The sequence below is a fragment of the Nicotiana sylvestris genome, chromosome 8 (assembly GCF_000393655.2).
Source record: "Nicotiana sylvestris chromosome 8, ASM39365v2, whole genome shotgun sequence".
NCBI classification, from domain to species: domain Eukaryota; kingdom Viridiplantae; phylum Streptophyta; class Magnoliopsida; order Solanales; family Solanaceae; genus Nicotiana; species Nicotiana sylvestris.
In genome coordinates, this window is record NC_091064.1 from 204574351 (window position 1) to 204598834 (window position 24484).

The 24484-nt window shown below is 39.2% G+C and overlaps 1 long non-coding RNA gene across 1 annotated transcript; it reads left to right on the forward strand.

Annotated features, from left to right (window-relative positions):
* The first annotated feature begins 1953 nt into the window (after window positions 1-1953).
* Window positions 1954-23346, forward strand: LOC104242347 (uncharacterized). Its single transcript, XR_011401871.1, has 4 exons — window positions 1954-2624; window positions 15377-15449; window positions 16689-16753; window positions 23000-23346. It is a non-coding gene; the product is annotated as an uncharacterized lncRNA (long non-coding RNA).
* The last annotated feature ends 1138 nt before the right edge of the window (window positions 23347-24484 follow it).

A 24484-nucleotide genomic window follows, 5' to 3' on the forward strand; every position in this document is an offset into this window, starting at 1 on the left:
CATAGACTCATTTGCCATGTTGGCAGATTCTTTCATAAAGGCACATGCCGGTACCATCAAAGTAGCAATAAGGAAGTCTGACATCTTCAAGATCAAGCAGAGGGAGAACGAAATGCTGTGAGAGTTCGTATCTCGCTTTCAAATGGAACGGATGGAACTACCACCAGTCTCCGACGACTAGGCAGTACAATCCTTCAAGGTCTGAATGAGCGAAGCTTGGTGGCTTCAAAGCAACTGAAGTAGAACCTGGTCGAATATCCCACCGTGACTTGGTCGAACATTCACAATCGATATCAATCGAAAATCAAGGCCGAGGATGACCAACTGGGAGCCCCCTCGGGCTCGGTATACCCAAGCAGGCTTTTGGCGAAGGAGCCAAAGCCAAACGAAGAAAGGTACCGACCATACATCGACGACAAGAGGAACGCCCTAAGGCGCAACATACCCCGCAACGATCGAAGGATGGACTGAGGCCAGAATCCTCGGGGACTCAACAATAGAGCTGGCTTCGATAGGTACACAGGGCTGACGGAGGCATCGCTACAAAAAATAGCATTTAACGATGGATTTTAGCAACAAATTTAGTTCCGTCGCTGATTAGCGACGGGTTGGCTACAAAATAATAGTTTCATTGCAAAAAAAGCCAAAAAATAGTTAGTATATAATATAGCGACGGAATAGCGACGAAATCGAAAATTTGTCGCTAATTGTTGGCACTAGATATTGGCGCCCTCAATTTATCTATGGATTTAGCGACAAAAATGGAGCGACAAAATTTATTTAACTACAGCGACAGAATTAGCAACCAAAAATCCGTCGCTAGCCTTAATTTCTTTATCAAAATTTTTTAAAACACCTTGCTATGGAAATTTCCGTCGATAATGTACTCTTCAATGAAAAATAATATTATTTTTAGCGACGGAAATTGAGGCTTAGCTAAATCCATCGTTGAATACCACTTAATTATTTACCCTAGGGCACAAATAAGTAAAACATCAGTCTTTCTTCTAAAAGAGTAGAAATGCGCTGGGAGCAAAATTAGGACGGCTGGGAGCAAAATCAGTAGAAGACACACCCTGAGGGCAAGAACAAGAGCAAAAATCAGTAGTCAACGTGAATCTAAGGTTTGTAGATTGTAACAGATATGTTTTACAATTAGCAAGACTATGTTTCTGTATTTGGGTACTCTCTATTTGCTGGAAAGTGTTGAATTAACATTTTTGGGAGGTTAAAGACTTGTAATTTTTTGGAGCACTACTGTGAGTACTAAAAGTACTAAAATTAACGATGATGATGCTTTGGGTTCAAGCTGGATTGAACACCTAGTTGATGTCAATCTTCTAGATCCAGAACCTAAGGTTTGTTCTTTAAACTTTAGTGCTAATGTCCGGCATCTGACGCGCTTCTATGCTGACTAGAGGTTACGGTTTCAAATTTATGTTCCCAAGGGGAAAAATTATGGCATCTTTCCTTGATAATATTCAAAACTTGCCCCCCTTGCTAATGGAAGGAACAATTTATTATTCTATCAGTTATATTTCATGTCTCTTTGTCTCTTTTTTCTTTCTCTTGCTACTAGATTTTCGCAAGAATTTAAATAAAAAAGATGTTGCTCTAAAAAATGTATACTATAATTTATCATTTATTAACATAATCGTCAAAGTTTCTTAATTTTTTTTCCGACATGACCCTCCCCAAGATTTTTCATATTTTAGTACGTAAATATTTAATTTAGGCCTAATATAGCTATTTCAACTAATTTTTACTCTCTTATTTCATTCTATTACAAGAAAAATAAAAATTACAAAAATTATTCCATTAATATTTTGTAGTCATTTTTAATCTTGAAAAATACCAAAAAAATAGTTTATTTTAACGGTCAATCTTATTTTAATAGTTATTTTACTTAAGTAGGATTAATTAATAAATGAGATCGTATTTTAATCTCGTTCGCATGGAAAGAATAAACTTAGGCTCGAACAACCCATTTTTAGGCCTAATTTTGAACCTAACCCATAATTCTCAAGCCCATAATTCCTAGGCCCATACTTCTCACTTGATCCATACCCTTATATAATAGTACCTAATCCTAAATTAACCTACACGCCTAAAAAAAACTTGACAACCCGCCGTTTACTCCGAAGAAAAGCAAAAAGAACACAAAAAATACAATTCACCAAAAAAGCCGACAATCAACTGCAAAAAGGGACCTCCCCCATCGATGGTCTTTTCTTCTTCACAAACCTGAAGAAAAGCTTCAGAATTTTCTGAGCTTCAGCAGCCATAAACGACTCCATCTCCCACAACTGAACGAAGCTTCACACACACACACGTTGAAAACAGTGAGGAGTCCAAAAGCTCGTTTAACATTCTTTTCCGGCGAGTCTCGAATTTTTCTGGTTGAGTTTCGATGACTATTCTGCTGGTTCCTTGTCGAGGTTGAATCCATCTTGGAGCTCGTTTGCGAGATCTGTTCAGCGCCATATATTGAAGTGTTGAGTTCGTCGAGGTCCGGTGCATCGAGGTCGTACGGCAAGGAAGAAGATCGATCTTCAGATCTGCTTTGCCCAAGTATTTGAAAGTGAAACGAAAGGAAAAAGGAACAATGCTTTCGACAGTAGCAGGTAAGAGCTTTAATTTGTATTGGTAAAATTCAATTTGAATAACTCAGCTGCTTTAGGAATTAAGTTTTGATCCATATTATTTAGAGGCATGTGCAATTATTGTTGTGAAGGTAAATGCCAGTTGCAGAAGCATTAAGTCCTTTATATGTGGTAGGAAATAAGAAATCAATATGTTCTTTTTTTTAAGTATTGTAATATTGCAACATTACTGACTTTGTAGTTTTGGGGAAAAGTTGAATTTTGGGATCTTATTACATGAAAATATTTAAAATTTTGTCTTTATATACCTAATAAAAAATAAATATTAAGAGATTGTCAATTTTGGCTAACACGATGCATACATATAAAATTTCTTTTTCTCCTCTGTTTTAATGTGTGATATTGTCCATTTGGGTGGAACATAATGGATGGACAAATTTGAATGATTTTTATGACCGACGCATCGTGTTTGTGAAGTTCTTTTCTGGGTCATTGTCTTTTGCTACTATCCTAACTCTTATTCTATTAGACTTGTTTAAACAAAACATTTTCCTTCATAATGAAATAGCTCTTTATCTTCCAAAGTGCATCTGATACAGTTGCAGAAGTTGAAAATTCCATCAAATGGATTTGGTTGTTTTGTGAAGACTTGGTTTATAAGGAAAATTATCCATAGATTAACTCATTTTCGTAGTTCGCTTTAGGTGTGTTAATTAAATAAATTGTTATAGCTATGAGTACGGTTCCCGTGGCATAGTCACGATATGTAAATCTCAATTCGGGTGTGCATTTCATGTGACCCGACTATAAGTTCGATTAATAATGAAATAAACATGCTAAAATTCGGGTGTACATTTCATGTGACCCGACTTCAATTCTCAACAATGTTAAGTAGAACGTGTCGCGAACCGCGGGTGCATTTCATGTGGCGTGGTTCAAGCCATGTTTTAAATAACGTTGAATCTTCCTAAAAATATTTTAAAATAATTAAAAGCAGTTAATAAGTTTAAAAATGCACCATAGGCTAAAACGTGTAATAAATCGGATAATAGGCTAATTTTAATAGTTTAAGCGACCGTGCTAGAATTACGGTACCCGGAAATACCTAACACCTTTTCCCGGTTTAACAGAATTCCTTACTTAGAATTTCTGGTTCGCAGATTTCAAAAGGAAAGTCGAATTTCCTCGATTTGGGATTTAAAATAAATCGGTGACTTGGGACACCAAATAAACTATCCCAAGTGGCGACTCTGAAAAATAAATAAAATAATCCATTTCGAATAATGTCACTTTAATTGGAAAAAACTCCCTTATCCCCCTTCGGGGTGTAAAAAGGAGGTGTGACAGCTCTGGCGACTCCGCTGGGGACCTAAACCCAGAACTTCGGTTCAGGGTTCAAGAATTCGAGCTTATAATAACTGTTACATTTGGCTTTATTTATTATCTGTTTTTTGCATGTTTTAGCCTAATGTGCTAAATGCCGCTTTTTACTGTTTTGATATTATTTGGATTGTATATAAACTGCTACGAAACCCTCTTCTCTCTGAGTCTTCTAAATTATCTGGGAAGTGTGCACTTCGTGTGACTTCTTTTCTGTTAGAGTCTTATCCCAATTTTAGAACGAGGTTCAGACAAGTTGCAAAGCCGGTGAAGTTTTTGTATTCCCGGTACGCTGCCCCCCTCCCCCCCGGCTCGAGCTGTCCGCTCGGGTAAGCCAGGTCTAGAACAATACACCCAGGTTTTAAACTTAGTATAATAAAACCTCATGCCGGATCCCCAGTAGGAACATTTGTTTGCATCACGTGCATTTGACTTTGGAGACTTAAAACAGGGGTTGGGTCTGTCTAGGACAGGTGTACCCGAAATGAAAAGACCATCCTGATTCATTCTACTTGCTACTTGTGCATTTATTTGCTTCGAATTTGCATGTTGACCGACTTCTGAATAATAGGAGAAAAGTTGGAAAAGGAAAAATCAATTTGAGTGCTAGAGAGATAATTACCTGTTTTTGAATAAATCAATGTCCAAAAAATACCAAAACTTTGCCGAAATTTTGAAAAAAAGAGAAAAAGAAAATCTTGTTTTAAAAAATAGTTATTGTTGTTTTTATTTTGTCAAATCTGCCCGAACTATGCCAATTTGATTCTCACCGGATGTGAGATATGTAGGTAACCCCCATCAGGACCAACTTTATTTTTGCAAAAATAGCCCAAAAAGAACAAATTTTTTTATTGTTTTGTCATAAATAAGTAAGGTGATGCCATTCTTGTCTAAAATAGTTGAATGTCCCCAAAAGGGCGCCGAAAGGCTATTTTTGCAAGAACAGCCACCTATGGTCTCTTTTTCAAATTTTTGGCCGGTTAGCAAACACAATCCTAAAATCTTCCTCCCCGAAGTGATGAAGGGACGTATTTGCAAAGCCGGGTGTTTATTTTTTAAATTAATTTTTTTGAAAAATGGTGATAAATTTTCTTGAGTCAAAATGAATCATGATCCTTTAACGAAATCACCCTAATAAAAGTGCAGGATGAGCACAAATGAAAAAGAACCCTTCACAGCTCTTGAGGAAATCCCCCTACAGCTCCATATGTAGTGGAACGATTTAGGAAAATGCAGCAGAGGGACTGTGGTAAAAGTTTTAGGTGGTCTCATGGGACTTCTGAAAATCAAGCCAAGATTGGATGTGATTGAGGCCTTGATACCTTTCTGGGATCCGACTCACAATGTGTTTCACTTTTCTGATTTTGAGCTCACTCCCGCGCTAGAGGAAATTGCGGGCTATGCCGGCCTTAGCGGAAATCTCAAAAGTCGGTATCTGGTGTCACTAAGAACAATGTCTCTTCACAAGTTTCTAGATATGTTGAATTAGCCGGGAGGTTCAGGATGAGAATTTATCCGAAAGGTTTTGCACTTTCCAATTTTTGTACCAGTGCTATGACAATCCTCAAGGTTTTGAATCATCGAATACTGGTTTAACCCATGCAGGTAACAAAGATAAATGGGAGGCATGATGGGGTTTGGCCTTTATAGTGGCATTTTTGGGTGTCATAATCTATCCGAGAAAGGACGGCAACATAGAATTGGGTCTCGTGGGAATGGTTGATGTCATGATCAAGAAAGCTAATGGCACCCTTGTTCCAATGATCTTAGCTGAGATTTACCGAGCCTTAACCATATGCCGAGAAGGGGGAAGATTCTTCCAAGGATGTAACCTACTCCTACAACTGTGGATACAAGAACATCTCTATCACCGTATCGGGTATATGAACTACGACATGACTGGTTTGAATTGCATCGAAGAGTACGAAAACCGAGTGGTGGGTATTGAATTTCCAGAGGGTACAGAGGCTTGGTTTGTGCACTTGAGTTCTTTAACTTCGGACAAAATTGAGTGGACTTTCGGATGGCTCCCTGTCACCGAAGTCACATACATGTCAGCCGAAGTGTGCTATCTTCTCCTAATGGGTCTCCGGAGCATTCAGCCATATGCTCCTCACCGGGTTTTGCGCCAACTGGGCAGGTTTCAAACTATTCCCCATGACGAAGATCTGAGCCGACAAGTCGTCGAATTGGGCCCAAAGGCTGTATTCCCAGAAGGAAGAGTTCACCAAGTTTGGAATGAGTGCAGATTTCTAGAACCTAAAACTCTGGTGTGGGATCTAGTTAAGGGTGAGGTAGAGCCTAATTACATGAATTGGTTCGGTAAAAGGTTTCAAGTCCCTCGAGAGCCCGAAAGGCCTGCAAAAAGACCTCACGTCTAGTAATTCACTAAAGACTTGCGGGAGCAATGGGACTGGTTGACGAAAGAAGCAAGCTATAGGGCCAAGATAAGTAAATTGGAGGGACAAATCAGGAAGCTCAAATTTGACAATAGTGTCCAAGTTGCTGCCGATGAAGGGGAAAAGAAGAAGTTGGTTCAAGAAAACCAAGCCCTTAGAGATCAGATCCAGAAAATGAGAATAGTTGCTAAAAACCAAGAAAGAAGCCGAGCAGATGAAAGGCTCATAAGTGGTCTTCGAAAGAAAATAATTGAGTGTCAAATGACTTAGAAAAATCTGAGGCTAGTCTAGCAAGAGTCCGAGCACAACTGGCAAAGAATGTAGAAGGACGAATGGAATTTGTGCGGCAGTTGAAGAGAAAATATGAGGGGACAATCATCGATTTGAAGAGAAATTTAACTACCCTTGAAAATGAGGCGGCCAAACAAGCTAGGAACTTTAAAGCCGAAAGGGAACCTTGCTATGCTTTGATGGCCCAGATGGAGGAAGATATGCAACAGTTGCAGAATCAAAACTGTCATGACACCCAAGTGTTGGAAGCTTGGAATCAGCAAATCGGGCGTTTGCTCCAAGAAAAGGGTATTATCTGGGAGAGGGTTAGAGCAATTGCCGACTACATCATCATGAAATTCCATGAATGTGAGGACATGACTCGAACAACTTTCTTTGCTGTAGTAATGACATTTGTCCGCCAAATAATGAGTGATCTGGAGCGGCTTCAAGGGGATCTTGCACATAGGCCCGTGGCAAGACCGAATGATGTCCCACGGGCCCCCGGAGTCGAAGCACTTATGTACTCTTGATTTTCACTTATCGAGTCTGTATTTCAGTTTTTAGTTTAAAATTTGTTTTGAGTATGTTTGTAGTCTTTAAAATTACAAGAAATGAGTATGTTGGAGTCTTTTGTAATAGAAAAGTTTAGGAGTTTTTTTAATGAAAATTGAAAATTCCCAAAAATTGTTTCCTTATTGTTCGTACTTATTTTCTTGAACTACATAATGATCTAATTCACGTGGCGTCACCATACATAGGCAATCCTCATCAGATCTTGTCATATTGTTTTTGTAAATAACTCAAATAAAGAGGGATGTGGAAGGAAAGAACCGAAAGAAAAACCAAAAAGAAAGAAAAAGAGAGCCAAAGAAAAACCAAAAGAAAGAAAAACGAAAAAAGAGAGGAAAGAAAAGAGAGGAAAGAAAAGAGAGGAAAATGGGAATAACACAAATAGCCAAAGTGTAAGGAAAAGAAAATTGGGAAAATAAGCAGAGTCGGGATGAAACGTGCAACCGTTGCGAAACATGTAGAAACACATTTAACTGTATAGGTGCATCACACCCCAACGTGCGATTACCTATGTGTTAATTGCTTCAAATTGACCGATTTGTTGTCTACTGTTAAGTTCCAGGTTTTATATTAAAGTGGTCATATCCGTACTTCACAAGGTCAAAAGGAAGTGTTGAAATGTCTTCGGAAAGTCAGCTGCCAACAACTCCTATCCCGGAGGATAGACCGATCTCGCCCATCCCAACTTATGAGTCAGCAACTGCTGAAGAAAATATAATTCTACGTCTCTGCATGATGGAAATGTGGGACGCCTGGGCCAACGGAAGAGAACCACCAAGTGCGATACCTGGGTTCCCTGAGTTATTTCCCAGGGCAAGTGGGACTTCCAACATCCCCATAAGTTATCTATACACCCCACCGGGATATCCTACCATCTTAACCCACTTTGTTGGAACACCTTCTGAGGCCCGCCCCCAGGTGTCAATGTCAGGTGCGGCCTCAAACATATTCACTGCGTTGTCTTGTTCAGCTGCGGCACAGCCCACTCTACCCAGGCCTAGTTTTGACTAGTCATCCTTCACCTTTCAAGCACCATCTTTCCCAATGGAACCAACCCAGTTCACTACTAATTCCTACCCTCAGCAACCCTGGTACGAGTTTACTGCGGGGCAGGAGAAAACCACAAAAAACCCTGAACAAGAGGAGATTACCAGAAAGATGAGGAGCATGGAGCAGAGTCTCAAAAATATACAGGGTTTGAGTGGGCAAAAGAGCGTATCCTACGTTGACCTGTGTATGTTCCCACACGTGGACTTACCCTTGGGTTTCAAAACCCCAAAGTTTGAAAAGTATGACGGGCATGGGGATCCCATAGCCCACCTCAAGAGGTACTGCAACCAATTGTGGGGAGCAGGTGGAAAAGAGGAGCTTCTCATGGCCTATTTTGGAGAGAGCCTAGTCGGCAGTGCTTCTGAATGGTACATGGATCATGATATATCTCGGTGGCATATCTGGGACGACCTGGCTCGATACTTTGTCAGGTAGTTTCAATAAAACATCGACATTGCCCCTGATAAGAATTCATTGTCAAATCTAAAGAAGAAGTCCTCCGAAAGCTTCCGAGAGTATGTTTTCAAATGGCGCAAACAAACGGCAAGAGTCAAGCCTCCAATGGACGAAACAAAGATGGTTAGTGTCTTTCTTCAAGCCCAAGAGGTTGATTATTATTAGAACATGATGTCTGCGATGGGGAAACCGTTTGTCGAGGCCATCAAAATCGGTGAAATGGTTGAGAATGGTTTAAAAACAGGGCAAATCTTGAGTCAGTCTGCTATAAGGGCTACCTCCTAAGCAATTCAAAGTGGGTCTGGAGGTGTAGCAAACCGAAAGAAGAAAGAGGAAGCGGCAATGGCAACTTCAAGTGTAAGAAAACCCCGTCCACCCAGACCTTATTTCTCTGAAAGAACCCCACAACATTATTATTCCATCAGGATGTGGCCTACGCTATGGTTCCTCAGCCATACGCAGTGATGAATTCCCAACCCTACGTTAGGCCACACCAATAATTCAATCAAAACTGTGCTCCATTTCCCAGAAATCAACCTCTTCACCATGCTAAGTATAATCCCCGACCTCCACAGAACAACTTTCGTGCCCGGGAACCACCCAAGATGGCAAACTTCACACCCATTGGTGAGTCATATTCCAACCTTTTCCCCAAACTTGTCCATATGGATTTGTTGTAGCCTGTACCCCAAACCAGGCAAAACCTAGTGTCACCCGCTTACAGAGCCGATATTCGATGTGCTTACCACTCAGGGGCGGAAGGGAAAGATAAAGATGACAGTTGGACCCTGAAGATGGCTGTGGAAAACCTCATAGAACAAAAATGAATAGTGCTAAAAGACGAAGACGTTCCTAATGTAACCAACAATCCACTACCGGCTCACAACAACGAGCCGGTTATTGGAATGATTTGCGAAGACAGGGAGTTTGACCCAACTCTAAAAGCCATCATTGCCATAGCCAATGTGGAAAAGAAGCCAAAGGCTGTCGCAAAACAAGACAAAAGGGAGAAGAAGAGTAAACCCACCCCTCAGAATACAGAAAAGAAGGTGGAAACTGAAACTGGGCAGCGCCCTCAAAAGATGCATTCTCTATGTTCCCCGGGGCCACAAGAAAGAACAAATGTCATTGAGCCCTCCAAAAAGGTTTGAGCTAAACAAGAGATCTAAAATGTATGTGCCTAAAGGGACCTACGTGGTGCGGGGGCCAGTAATTTCACCAAAGCTGAATGAGCCCGTGGTTATTGGCCGCGCACCGTAGAGGACCATGAAAGATCCCACTACCGTTCCATGGAATTACAACAAGGCGGTAGTAACTTACAAGGGTAAAGAGATCTCGGGAGAAGTTAAGGAAAATAACCCGACGGAGAAATACCTCAATCTGGAGGAAGTGAATAATGCCACGAAGAAGCGTTTCCCACTCAAGAAGCCAGTAAGTGCTGAAGAAGCAGAAGAGTTCTTCTGAAAAATAAAAATAGCGGACTACGAGATAATTGATCAACTCCGGAAGTCTCCTGCTCAAGTCTCTTTGTTGTCTTTGCTAATGAATTCAACTAAACATCAAAAAGTGTAGATCAAAACTCTCAATGAAGAATACGTACCCATTGAAACCACTGTGGAACAACTAGAGAGGATGGCGGAAAGGTTTTTTGCAGTCAATCAAATCTCTTTCAGCAAGAATGATTTGCCCCCGGAATTTAAATAGAACAATATTCATTAAGTATAGTGTAAATTTATTCATGCAAGTACACAAAAATGACAAAGATTAGAACAGACCTTTGCTCAATATTTTCCAAAATGTAAAACTCCAAATCGAGTTGGACACAACAAGCTATTGACTAAACCTTGAATCGGCAACCTCGACGGATTGAATTTCGTTACTCGACTGTAACTAAAACTCGAAGGAAAATGGGTTCATGCCACGAATTCTTATTGTTATTTTGGGGCTAATTTTGAGGTATTTAAAGAGCTAATTTTTGGTTTCTTTTTATCTTAAACAAGATAATGAATTGATGTTTTTTTTGAAAGAAATAAGAAGAAATAATAAAAATAGTAGAAATTCTATTTTTGCATAAAAGAAGAAAATATGTTTTCTCTCAATTTCCTCTCCTCTCCCTTTTTCTTTTGTTTCTCAAATATTTCTCTTCTATTTATAGGAGAATTTTTGAAAATTTTCAGATTTGTTTTTTAATTATTTTTTTATTTAAAAGAAATCCCACTTACATTTTGCTTTTCTTTTCTTTTTATAAAAAGAGTTCCCACCTTTCTTTACTTTTATTTTTTAAATTCCAATTTTAATTACTTTTATCTTATTTAAAATCCTACTTTTTTTACTTTTCTTTTTTTTTTCCCACTTATTTTACTTTTTTCTTTAAAATAAATCAACTTTCTTTTACTTTTCTTTTAAAAAATTCTACTTTCTTTTACTTTTTTTTTAAAAAAAAAATTTCAGCCATCTTTACTTTTATTTTTTAATTCCTACTTTCTTTTATTTTTTAAATTCCAACTTTAATTACTTTTATCTTATTTAAAATCCCACTTTTTTTACTTTTTTTTTTTATTTTCCACTTATTTTACTTTAATTTAAAATAAATCCACTTTCTTTTACTTTTCTTTTAAAAAATTCTACGTTCTTTTACATTTTTATTAAAATTTTTAGCCATCTCTACTTTTATTTTTTAATTTACACTTTCTTTTACTTTTTATTTTTTAAATTTTCACAAAACTTTACTTTTATTTTTATAATTTTCCATTTTTTTTACTTTTTAAAAGAGAATTCCACCTACTTTTACTTTTATTTTTTTTAATTGCCTACTTCCCTTTTTCTTATTTATTTAATCTCTCCTGATAATAATAATTAAAAAAAATTAATATTTTCGTTATTTTTTTATTATTTTAAAATGAAAATAAAAATAAAATATTATTAATAGTAATAATTCACCTTTTTCAAATTTCGTATTTTTACCCTATAATAAAAAATGTAACAAAGTTAAAAGTTGTAGACTAAAACCTCTAAAAATATTTAAATAGAAGAAGGTGACAAAAATTAAATATGGTAAAAAATTAGGTGCTCACAGCTGATCTGCCACACCTCTTTTTTTACACATCCGAGAGTGTATAAGAGAGTTTTTCCAATTAAGGTGACATTATTCGAAATGAGATTATTTTATTTAATTTAGAGTTGCCACTTGGAATAGTTTATTTGGTGTCCCAAGTCACCAGTTTATTTTAAAATCCCAAATTAAGGAAATTCGACTTTCCTTTTGAAGTCTGCGAGCCAGAAATTCTAGATAAGGAATTCTGTTAATCCGGGAGAAGGTGTTAGGCATTCCCAGGTTCCGTGGTTCGAGCACGGCCACTTAAACTATTAACAATTGGCCTATTATCTAGTTTACTACATGTTTTATACCTATTATACATTTTTAGCTTTATAATCACTTTTTAATTATTTTAAACCGCTTTTAGAATTTATGGTATTATTTCTTGAACAAGTTACGATTGTCGTACACTTGCCGTTTTGGAACACATCGCAAACACGCTACATGAAATGCACCCGCGATTCGCTACATGTTTATTTTAATTATTGTTAAGAAAAGAATTTAGGTCACATGAAATGCACACCCGAAATTAGTCATCCAAAGAAAATCAATTTAAAGAATGCGCCTAAAGCAACTACGAAAGTCCAAATTAATAACAAAGTTTGTGAGGGACATGGAGAGTTTAATTGATGGCGCACCTCAATTTTTAAAGAGTTAATATTAATTACATGAGGGCCATGAATTATTTAATGAAAATGGCACACCTCAAATTTTATATAAAAAAGCTAACTAGTTTTTTGAGGGCCATGGGCTTAGGGGTTTTATTTGGCATGGCACGCTTCAAATTATTTCAAAGGAGTTTTATTATTCGAAGTTGTTATGATCGGGTCACATGAAATGCACACCCAAATTAGGGATTATGTATCGTGGCCATGCCATGGGTACCGTACCCATAGCCACGATGATTTATTAATCGCGCCTAAAGCCAAACTACGATGTTCATAAATATTTATTCTACATTACTTTGAGATTAATATGAAGGTCATGATTTATTTACTTAAATATTTCAAAAAAAAAAAAATGAAATTATATACTTAAAGATCATGTAAAGGTTTTATAAATTGTATGTCTTTAAGATTAATAAAAACTCCAATACTTAGAAAATTTAAGAATCTTAGTAAAAATTTGAAGAAAAAGAAAAGAAAATACTCAGAAAATTTAAGAAAAGACGAAATGAAAAAAAGGAATTGCACGATCTTTCAAATATTGAATGTCATATGCATATACAACTCATGATAGTGTGTTAATTGTCAAAGTTGTTAAAAAAATGGTAGATGAAAATTATTGAATTATTTTAACTAATTTAACATTTTTTTTAAGAAAATATTCAACCCTTAAATCTTTCTATCTTTGACTAATCTAACATTTATAAATTTAAGATAATAAATATGTGAAAAAACACAAGAAATAGTGTAAATAAAAACAACCTTCATGGATCATATAAAATCTAAAGAAAACAAATAAACTCATAACCCCACCATAAAACATACCCACCAAATTAACACATAAATATCAACCAACCATTATATATATATATATATATATATATATATATATATATATATATATATATTTGTTTCTTACAAATTTTATTATTAAGAAGGATAACATGAAAATATTCAACGAATAATACAACTTAACATATAACTTGCAAAATACAATTTAAGAACAATATTCATTAAGTATAGTGTAAATTTATTCATGCAAGTACACAAAATGGCAAAGATTAGAATGGATCTTTGCTCAATATTTTCCAAATGTAAAACTCCAAATCGAGTTGGACACAACAAGCTATTGACTGAACCTTGAACCGGCAACCTCGACGAATTGGATTTCGTTACTCGACTGTAACTCAAACTCGAAGGAAAATGGGTTCATGTCACGAATTCTTATGCTTATTTTGGGGCTAATTTTGAGGTATTTAAATAGCTAATTTTTTTTTTTTTATCTTAAACAAGATAATGAATTGATGTTTTTTTTTTTTTGAAAGAAATAGGAAGAAAGAATGAAAATAGTAGAAATTCTATTTTTGCATAGAAGAAGAAAATATGTTTCCTCTCAATTCCCTGTCCTCCTCCTTTTTTTTGTTTCTCAAATATTTCTCTTCTATTTATAGGAGAATTTTTGAAAATTTTCAGATTTTTTTAAATTATTTTTTTATTTTTTTTATTTAAAAGAAATCACACTTACATTTTGTTTTTTTTTTTTATAAAAAGAATTCTGTGATGACCCTTTGGTCATCACTTGCTTTTAATTGAATTTGGTGTCTACGAAGCCTTGAAAACCTCATTTAGAGTCACCTTGATTTGCGTGTGCAGTCCGGGCGCGTAACCGGAAAGCTTAAATATGAAATTTTGTGAAAATGATAAGTTTTGACTGTAAAATGAATAAATTTGACTTCGGTCAATATTTTGGGTAAACGGACCCTGATCCGCGATTTGACGGTCCCGGAGGGTCCGTAGGAAAATATGGGACTTGGGCGTATGCCCGGAATCGAATTTCGAGGTCCCGAGCCCGAGAAATGAATTTTTAAAGGAAATTATTTTCTGAAATATTTTAAGGAAATTTGAAATGAAATCTGATTAGAAAGTGATGGTATCTGGCCCGTATTTTGGTTCCGGCGCCCGGTACAGGTCTTATATATGGTCTTAAGTCATTTCTGTAAAGTTTGGTTGAAAACGGACGTCGTTTGACGTGATTCGGACCTAAATTGCTAAATTTGATACTTGATGAAGTTTGAGAAATAGTTCTTGATTTTGAGGTTTGATTCATTGTTATTGAGGTTATTTTGGCGATTTGATCGCACAAATGAGTTCGTATGATGTTGTTGAGTTAGTACGTGTGTTTAGTTAGGAGCCCCGAGGGCTCGAGTGTGTTTCGGGAAGTTTTGAACTTAGGAAAAAGTTGTAGGACTTTGAAGCTAGGCCGCGCGGTCCACGATGGAAGCTTCGCGGCCGCGATAGGGACTCCGCGACCAGGGTGGGATTGGTACGGTCCGCGGTGAGCAAGGCCGAGCCTCCGCAGTCACGCTCGATTTCTTGCGGTCCGCGGTGGAGCTCCGCGGTCGCAGCCTTTGTGTGCGGTCCGCGGTGAGGGTCTGCGAGGGGTATAAATAGACGGGATTTTCAGTCATTTTTCATTTTTCAAAACCCCAAAAATATAAGAGGCGATTTTTTCAAACAACCTTCCTTCTCCAAATCAATTGTAAGTCATTTTTAACTAGTTTTCTTCAATCATTAACATCTTTTAACATGATTTCAACTTCAAATCAATGATTTTCATGGGGGAAATTGGGTGTTTTGGGTAGAACCTAGGTTTTTCAAAACTTGGGGATTTGGACCTCGAGTTGAGGTCCGATTTCAAAACAAATCATATATTTGGGTTCGTGGGGGAATGGGTAATTGGGTTTTGATTCGAACCTCGGGTTTTGACCATGTGGGACCGGGGACGATTTTTGACTTTTGGGTAAAACTTTGGAAAACTCATTTTCATGTATTGGGGTTGATTCATTTAGCGTTTATTGATGTAATTAAATAATTTGTGTCTAGATACGAGCGAATTGGCGGTGGAATCAAGGGGTAAAGCTATAATTGAAGCTTGAGTTGTGTTCGAGGCATCGAGGTAAGTATTTGGTCTAACCCTAGCTTGAGGGATTAGGAGTTGTGTCTTATTTGCTATTTGTTTCTTGTCTAGTACGACATATAGGCATTGTGACGAGTATCTATGCGTTGGTGTCAAGCTTGACCGTGAGTCTTATCTTGTGATTTTCATGATCTTGTTGTATTATTCATCCCTTGGTGAAAATTTCTATTTGTTGTGTAAAGTTGTGGAAAGAGTTGTGACCTATGAACATTGAGGAGCGTTGGCTCCAGTTGTATAACGAATTGTGAAAGTATAAGTGATAATCGAGACTCTAGAGCACTGGCTCGAGTTGTGAAGTGAATTGTGAAGTAAAAGTAAGAAAGAGAAGAGATCATTATGTTGCCCCCTTGCGGGGCTATTGTTGAGTTGAGGTTCCCTTGCATTGTGTTCTTAATTGATATTACAGACGCTTAGGTTGATGATTCTTCGTGTTAGGTGTTGTAACAAGTTTGGTTATAGCTGGGTAGTTAGGTGTTGTAACAAGTTTAGTAATAGCTGAGGTAGTTAGATGTTGAAACTAGTTGAGTTATAGTTGAGATAGTTAGATGTTGGAACAAGTTTTGTTATGGCTGTTTCTCCCTTGCCGGGACGTATATACTTGTACTGTTAAGTTTTCTTGCCGAGATAGTGTAGTCTATTGTTGATCCCTTGCCGGGACGGGTAACTATGATTATTGCTGACTCTATATTTGGAACGGGTTGCTCGCCGTAACATTATTAGATATCATATTGGATCAGGTTGCATGCCGCAATAGTTATATATGTGGATCGGGTTGCATGCCGCAATAGATATTATATTGGATCGGGTTGCACGCCGCAACATATATTATATTGGATCGGGTTGCACGCCGCAACAGATATTATATTGGATCGGGTTGCACGCCGCAATAGTTACATATGTGTATCGGGTTGCACGCCGCAACAATGTTAAATGATAAGGGATCGGGTTGCGCGCCGCATCAGTATTGTCATTGTATTGATTGTAGACATCGAGTGTTCTTTCATACTTTATTAAGTTCTAATAGAATTGATAGAAGCATGTTTCCCCCTCCCATTTAAACTGTTATTACCTGTTTATATTTCTGTTGTATATTATATAACTACACAAGTTTATCTGGAGTCTGGTCCTAGCCTCGTCACTACCTCGTCGGGGTTAGGCCAGACGCTTACCAGCACATGGGGTCGGTTGTGCTGATACTACACTCTGCACTCTGTATAGATACCGGAGCGGCACTTGATCATCAGCAGTAGGGGAGCCAGCCTTCAGTCCACCGAAACACCGAGGTAGCCTTGTAGACGTCAGCAGGCCCGACGTCTCCTCTATCTTTTATTATGTTCTGTTATCTCATGTATCCGAGACAAACAATGTTATTTTTCCTTCAGACTGTTGTATGTAGTACTCCTAGTAGTCCACAGATATTGTGACACCGATTTTTGGGTAGAGGTATGTATTGACTTTCGAAACATTCTAGTTTTATATTTATTTAAGACATCCGCTTAAATCTCATATTCCGCTGTCATGTAGGTATTTATCACTTGTTAAAATGAGTTGTAAAAAGGATTAACATAGAAGAGTTAAAGATTTCTAAGTTCGTGGCTTGCCTAGCTTCTACGAGTAGGCGCCATCACGACTCCCGAGGGTGGGAATTCTGGGTCGTGACAGGTTGGTATCAGAGCTCTAGGTTACATAGGTCTCACAATTCACGGACAAGCTCAGTAGAGTCTGAGGGATCGGTACAGAGACGTCTGTATTTATCCTCAGAGGCTACAGAGTTAGGAAAAACTTCACATTTATTCTTTCCTATCGTGCGGTTTTGTTTCTCAATGCTAATTGAATTTCTACTCTATTCTTTTGCAGATGGCGAGAACACGCGCTTCCTCATCTACCGCTCAGCAGCCCGAGCCCCCAACAGTAGCTCCCATGAGGGGTAGAGGGCAAGGCCGAGGCCGTGCCAAAGGCCGAGGTAGGGGTAGAGCTCAGCCCCGAGCAACAGCCCCAGTAGCGGAGCCTCAGGTTGACTTTGATGACGAGGTTCCGGCTCCAATGGTTCCGGTGGGCCCAAGTCAGGTTCTAGAGGAGTTTATTGCTACCCCAGTTCTTCAGGATGCTCTGGTCCGATTAGTAGGCCTCATGGAGAGTGTTACCCGGGCAGGGTTGTTTCTTGTAGCACCAGTCATCTCTCAGGCTGGAGGAGGAGCCTAGACTCCTGTTACTCGCACTCCAGAGTAGGTAGCTCCTCAGATTCAGACTCCAGCAGTTCAGCCAGTTGGAGCAGTACAGCCGGGTATGGTAGCTCAACCCGGTGATGGAGCGGCTATGTCTGCCGATGCTTTGTGGAGGCTGGATAGGTTCACCAAGCTCTTCACTTCCACTTTCAGCGGTGCATCTATTGAGGATCCCCAAGATTATCTAGACAGCTGCTATGAGGTTCTCAGGAACATGGGTATTGTTGAGACCAATGGGGTTGATTTTGCTACATTTCGCTTGTCTGGATCCGCCAAGACTTGGTGGAGGGATTATTGCTTAGCGAGACCAGTCGGATTTCCAGCCTTGACTTGGGAGCAGTTTATAGTGTTTTTCCTGGAGAAGCTTCTCCCCATTACTCAGAGAGAGGCCTATCGGAGGCAGTTTGAGCGCCTCCAGTAGGGTTCTATGATGGTTACCCAGTATGAGACCAGGTTCATCGACTTAGCTCGCCATGCTCTTATCATACTTCCTACTGAGAGAGAGAGGGTGATGAGGATTATTGACGGTCTTATTCAGCCGATTCGCCTTCAGATGGCTAGGAAGGTTGGGAGTGAGATCACTTTTCAGGAGGCGGCCAATATGGCCCGTAGAGTGGAGATGGTCCTGTCGTAGGGAGGTGGTCATGGGTCGAATAAGAGGCCCCGTTCTTCAGGTAGATTTAGTGGTGCCTCGTCTGGAGGTAGGAATTCATATGGTAGAGGCCATCCTCTTAGGCCCTTTCAGTCAGCTCTTCAGGTCTCTCACGGTGCTTCAGGTAGCCGTGGCCCGCAGATGCGGTATTCCGATCAGCAGTCCTATAGTGCACCACCATCTCCTATCCGTGCACCACTACTCTAGAGTTTTCGGGGTGCTCATTCGGGTCGCTAGGGTTAGTCTCAGTTTCCTCAGCCACATCACTCAGGTGGATGTTTTGAGTGTGGTAAGTATGGTCATATCAGGAGGACTTGTCCGAGGTTGGAGGGTACTCAGTTGCAGCAGCAGGGTTCCTGTGCTATGGTCCAGGCACCAGGTGTTCCATAGACCGCCCAGCCAGCTAGGGGTAGGGGTAGAGGTGCTAGAGGTGGAGGTAGAGGCTGTGCTATGTTCCATAGCAGCAGGGTTCCTGTGCTATGTTATTCCATAGCAGTCTTGCTTATATTCCGGTCGATGAGAGACCGCATGCTTTGGACGTTCAGGCTTTGGCCAATCATTCCATGAGGTTGGATATTTCTGAGCCTAATTGTGTATTGGCCTGCACGGTCACTCATTCTTCTTTATTGGAGCGTATCCATGATCGGCAGTATGATGATCCCCATTTGTGTATCCTTAGAGACACGGTGCAGCACGGAGGTGCCAAGCAGGTTACCCTAGATAATGATGGAGTTTTGAGATTGCAGGGTCGAGTTTGTCTGCCTAATGTGGATGAGCTCCGAGAGTTGATTTAAATAGGAGGCCCATAGCTCCCGGTACTCTATTCATCTAGCGTCGCGAAGATGTATCAGGATTTGCGGCAATATTACTGGTGGCAGAGAATGAAGAAGGATATCATTGCATATGTAGCTCGGTGTTTGAATTGTCAGCAGGTTAAGTACGAGCATCAGAGGCCTGTTGGTTTATTTCAGAGGATAGAGCTTCCCGAGTGGAAGTGGGAGCGGATCACTATGGATTTTGTTGTTGGACTCCCGCAGACTCGGAGGAAGTTCGACGCAGTGTGGGTCATTGTTGATAGGCTGACCAATTTAGCGCATTTCATTCCTATGGCAGACTCCTATTCATCCGAGAGGTTAGTTGAGATCTATATTCAGGAGATTATTCGACTTCATGGTGTGCCTGCATCTATCATTTCGGACTGAGGTACGCAGTTTACCTCGCATTTATGGAGAGTAGTTCAGCGAGAGTTGAGCACTCAGGTTGAGTTGAGTACATCATTTTATCCTCAGACGGATGGGCAGTCCGAGCGGACTATTCAGATTTTGGAGGATATACTCCGAGCTTGTGTCATTGACTTTGGAGGCTCATGGGATTAGTTCTTGCCTTTGGCAGAGTTTGCCTACAACAATAGCTACCAGTCGAGTATCCAGATGGCTCCTTATGAGGCTTTATATGGTAGGTGGTGTCGATCTCCGGTTGGATGGTTTGAGCCGGGAGAGGCTCGATTGTTGGGTACGGATCTGGTTCAGGAGGCTTTGGACAAGGTCAGGATTATTCAGGATAGGCTTCGTGCAGCTCAGTCCAGGCAACAGAGTTATGCAGACTGCAAGGTTCGAGATGTGGCTTTTATGGTGGGAGAGCGGGTATTGCTCCGAGTGTCGCCTATGAAGGGCGTGATGAGATTTGGGTAGGAGGGCAAGCTTAGCCCTAGGTTCATTGGCCTGTTTGAGATTCTTGATTAAGTGGGAGAGATGGCTTATAGAATTGCATTGCCGCCGAGCTTATCAGCCTTGCACCTAGTGTTTCATGTGTCCATGCTTCGGAATTATCACGGCGATCCATCCCACGTATTAGATTTCAGCACTGTCCAGTTGGACAAGGACTTATCTTATGAGGAAGAGCCGGTAGCTATTCTAGACCAGCAGGTTCGTCAGTTGAGGTCGAAGAGTTTTCCTTCTGTTCGTGTTCAGTGGAGAGGTCAGCCTCCTGAGGCATCGACCTGGGAGTCCGAGTACGATATGCGGAGCCGTTATCCCCATCTTTTCCGCCACTCAGGTACTTCCTTCTTCTGTCCATTCGAGGACGAACGGTTGTTTTAGAGGTGGAGAATGCGATGAGGTCATCACTTGCTTTTAATTGAATTCGGTGTCTCTGAGGCCTTGGAAACCTCATTTAGAGTCACCTTGATTTGCGTGCACAGTCCGGGCGCGTAACCGGAAAGCTTAAATATGAAATTTTGTGAAAAATGATAAGTTTTGACTGTAAAATGAATAAATTTGACTTCGGTCAATATTTTGGGTAAACGAACCCGGATCCGCAATTTGACGGTCCCGGAGAGTCCGTAGGAAAATATGGGACTTGGGTGTATGCCCGGAATCGAATTTCGAGGTCCCGAGCCCGAGAAATAAATTTTTAAAGGAAATTGTTTTCTGAAAAATTTTAAGGAAATTTGAAATGAAATCTGATTAGAAAGTGATGGTATCGGGCCCGTATTTTGGTTCCGGTGCCCAGTACATGTCTTATATATGGTTTAAGTTATTTCTGTAAAGTTTGGTTGAAAACGAACGTCGTTTGACGTGATTCGGACCTAAATTGCTAAATTTGATACTTGATGAAGTTTGAGAAAACGTTCTTGATTTTGAGGTTTGATTCATTATTATTGAGGTTATTTTGGCAATTTGATCGCACGGATGAGTTCGTATGATGTTGTTGAGTTAGTACGTGTGTTTGGTTAGGAGCCCCGAGGGCTCGAGTGTGTTTTGGATGTGTTTTGGGAAGTTTTGAACTTATGAAAAAGTTGCAGGTCTCTGAAGCCAGGCCTCGCGGTCCACAGTGGGGACTCAACGACCGCGGTGGGATTGGTGCGGTCCGCGGTGAGCAAGGCCAAGCCTCCGCGGCCGCGCTCGATTTCTTTCGGTCCGCGGTCGCAGCCTTTATGTGCGGTCCGCGGTGAGGGTCTGAGAGGGGTATAAATAGACGGGATTTTCAGTCATTTTTCATTTTTTAAAACCCCAAAAATATAAGAGGCGATTTTTTCAAACAACCTTCCTTCTCCAAATCAATTGTAAGTCATTTTTAACTAGTTTTCTTCAATCATTAACAACTTTTAACATGATTTCAACTTCAAATCAATGATTTTCATGGGGGAAATTGAGTGTTTTGGGTAGAACCTAATTTTTTCAAAAATTAGGGATTTGGACCTCGATTTGAGGTCCGATTTAAAAACAAATCATATATTTGGGTTCGTGGGGGAATGGGTAATCGGGTTTTGGTTCGAACCTCAAATTTTGACCATGTAGGCCCGGGGACGATTTTTGACTTTTGGGAAAAACTTTGGAAAACTCATTTTCATGCATTGGGGTTGATTCATTTAGCGTTTATTGATATAATTAAGTAATTTGTGTCTAGATACGAGCGAATTGGCGGTGGAATCAAGGGATAAAGCTATAATTGAAGCTTGAGTTGTGTTCTAGGCAGCAAGGTAAGTGTTTGGTCTAACCCTAGCTTGAGGGATTAGGAGTTGTGTCCCATTTGCTATTTGTTTCTTGTCGAGTACGACATATAGGCATGGTGATGAGTATCTATGCGTTGGTGTCAAGCATGACCGTGAGTCTTATCTTATGATTTTCATGATCTTGTTGTATTATTCATGCCTTGGTGAAGATTTCTATTTGTTGTGTAAAGTTGTGGAAAGAGTTGTGACCTATGAACATTGAGGAGCGTTGGCTCCAGTTTTATAACGAATTGTGAAAATATAAGTGATAATCGAGAATCTAGAGCATTGGGTCGAGTTGTGAAGTGAATTGTGAAGTAAAAGTAAGAAAGAGAAGAGATCATTATGTTGCCCCCTTGCGGGGCTATTGTTGAGTTGAGGTTCCCTTGCATTGTATTCTTAATTGATATTACAGACGCTTAGGTTGATGATTCTTCGTGTTAGGTGTTGTAACAAGTTTGGTTATAGCTGGGTAGTTAGGTGTTGTAACAAGTTTAGTTATAGCTGTGGTAGTTAGATGTTGAAACTAGTTGAGTTACAGTTGAGATAGTTAGATGTTGGAACAAGTTTAGTTATGGTTGTTTCTCCCTTGTCGGGACGTATATACTTGTACTGTTAAGTTCCATTGTCGGGATAGTGTAGTCTATTGTTGATCCCTTGCCGGGTCGGGTAACTATGATTATTGCCGACTGTATATTTGGAACGGGTTGCGCGCCGTAACATTATTAGATATCATATTGGAACGGGATGCATGCCGCAACAATTATATATGTGGATCGGGTTGCACGCCGCAACAGATATTATATTGGATCGGGTTGCACGCCGCAACATATATTATATTGGATCGGGTTGCATGCCACAGCAGATATTACATTGGATCGGGTTGCATGCCACAACAGATATTATATTGGATCGGGTTGTACGCCGCAACAGTTACTTATGTGGATCGGGTTGCACTCCGCAACAATGTTAAATGATAAGGGTTCGGGTTGCGCGCCGCAGTAGTATTGTCATTGTATTGATTATAGACATCAAGTGTTCTTTCATACTTTATTATGTTCTGATAGAATTGATATGTTTCCCCGAAGCATGTTTCTCCCTCCCTTTTAAACTGTTATTACTTATTTATATTTCCGCTGTATATTATATAACTGCACAGGCTTATCTGGAGTCTGGTCCTAGCCTCGTCACTACCTCGCCGGGGTTAAGCCAAACACTTACCAGCACACGGGGTCGGTTGTGCTGATACTACACTCTGCACTCTGTGCAGATACCGGAGCGACACTTGATCAGCAACAGTAGGGGAGCCAGCCTTCAGTCCACCGAGACACCGAGATAGGCTTGCAGGCGTTCGCAGGCCCGACGTCTCCTCTATCTTTTATTATGTTCTGTTATCTCATGTATCCGAGGCAAACAATGTTATTTTTCCTTCAGACTATTGTATGTAGTACTCCTAGTAGTCCGTGGATATTGTGACACCAGTTTTTGGGTAGAAGCATGTATTGACTTTCGAAACATTCTAATTTTATATTTATTTAAGACTTCCGCTTAAATCTCATATTCATGTTTATCACTTGTTAAAATGAGTTGTAAAAAGGATTAACATAGAAGAGTTAAAGATTTCTAAGTTCGTGGCTTGCCTAGCTTCTACGAGTAGGCGCCATCACGACTCCCGAGGGTGAGAATTCCGGGTCGTGACAAATTCCCACCTTTCTTTACTTTTATTTTTTAAATTCCAACTTTAATTAATTTTATCTTATTTAAAATCCCACTTTTTTTACTTTTCTTTTTTCTTTTTTCTTTTTCCACTTATTTTACTTTTATTTAAAATAAATCCACTTTGTTTTACTTTTCTTTTAAAAAATTCTACTTTCTTTTACTTTTTTTTTTAAATTTTCACCGATCTTTACTTTTATTTTTTAATTCCCACTTTCTTTTACTTTTTATTTTTTAAATTTCCACAAAACTTTACTTTTATTTTTTTAATTTTTCACTTTTTTTTTTTACTTTTTAAAAGAGAATTCCACCTACTTTTACTTTTATTTTTTGAATTCCCTGCTTCCCTTTTTTCTTATTTATTTAATCTTTCCTGAAATAATAATTAATTTTTTTAATATTTTCGGATTTCATTTTTTTAATTATTTTAAAATAAAAAAAATAATATTAATAGTATTAATTCACCTTTTTACAATTTCGTATTTTTACCCTATAATAAAAAATGTAACAAAGTTAAAAATTGTAGACTAAAACCTCTAAAAATATTTAAATAGAAGTAGGTGACAAAAATTAAATATGGTAAAAAAATTAGGTGCTCACAGCTGTCCCTCTTTGCTTGCAAACATGAAGAGTTTTCAGGCAAAGACAAAGTGAGTCATATGACTAATTGTTTGGCCAAATCTTTTTTTGTTAAAAGGGAAAATAAACAAAGGAAAGGGTGCAACTGAGTCCTGATTTCGGACATCCTACATATCTCGGGTCATAAGGGAATCAGGTCGCGTGTAGTTCAAGAAAAATGATGGAGTGATGAGTTCGAGAGTCGAGTGAGGTCCCGTCAAGGCTCCGATCTATGGTCCTGTTATTACATCAAAATCAAAATTTAAAAGACTAACTAAGCCTATCAGCTACGAGTTAAAAGATTCCTATC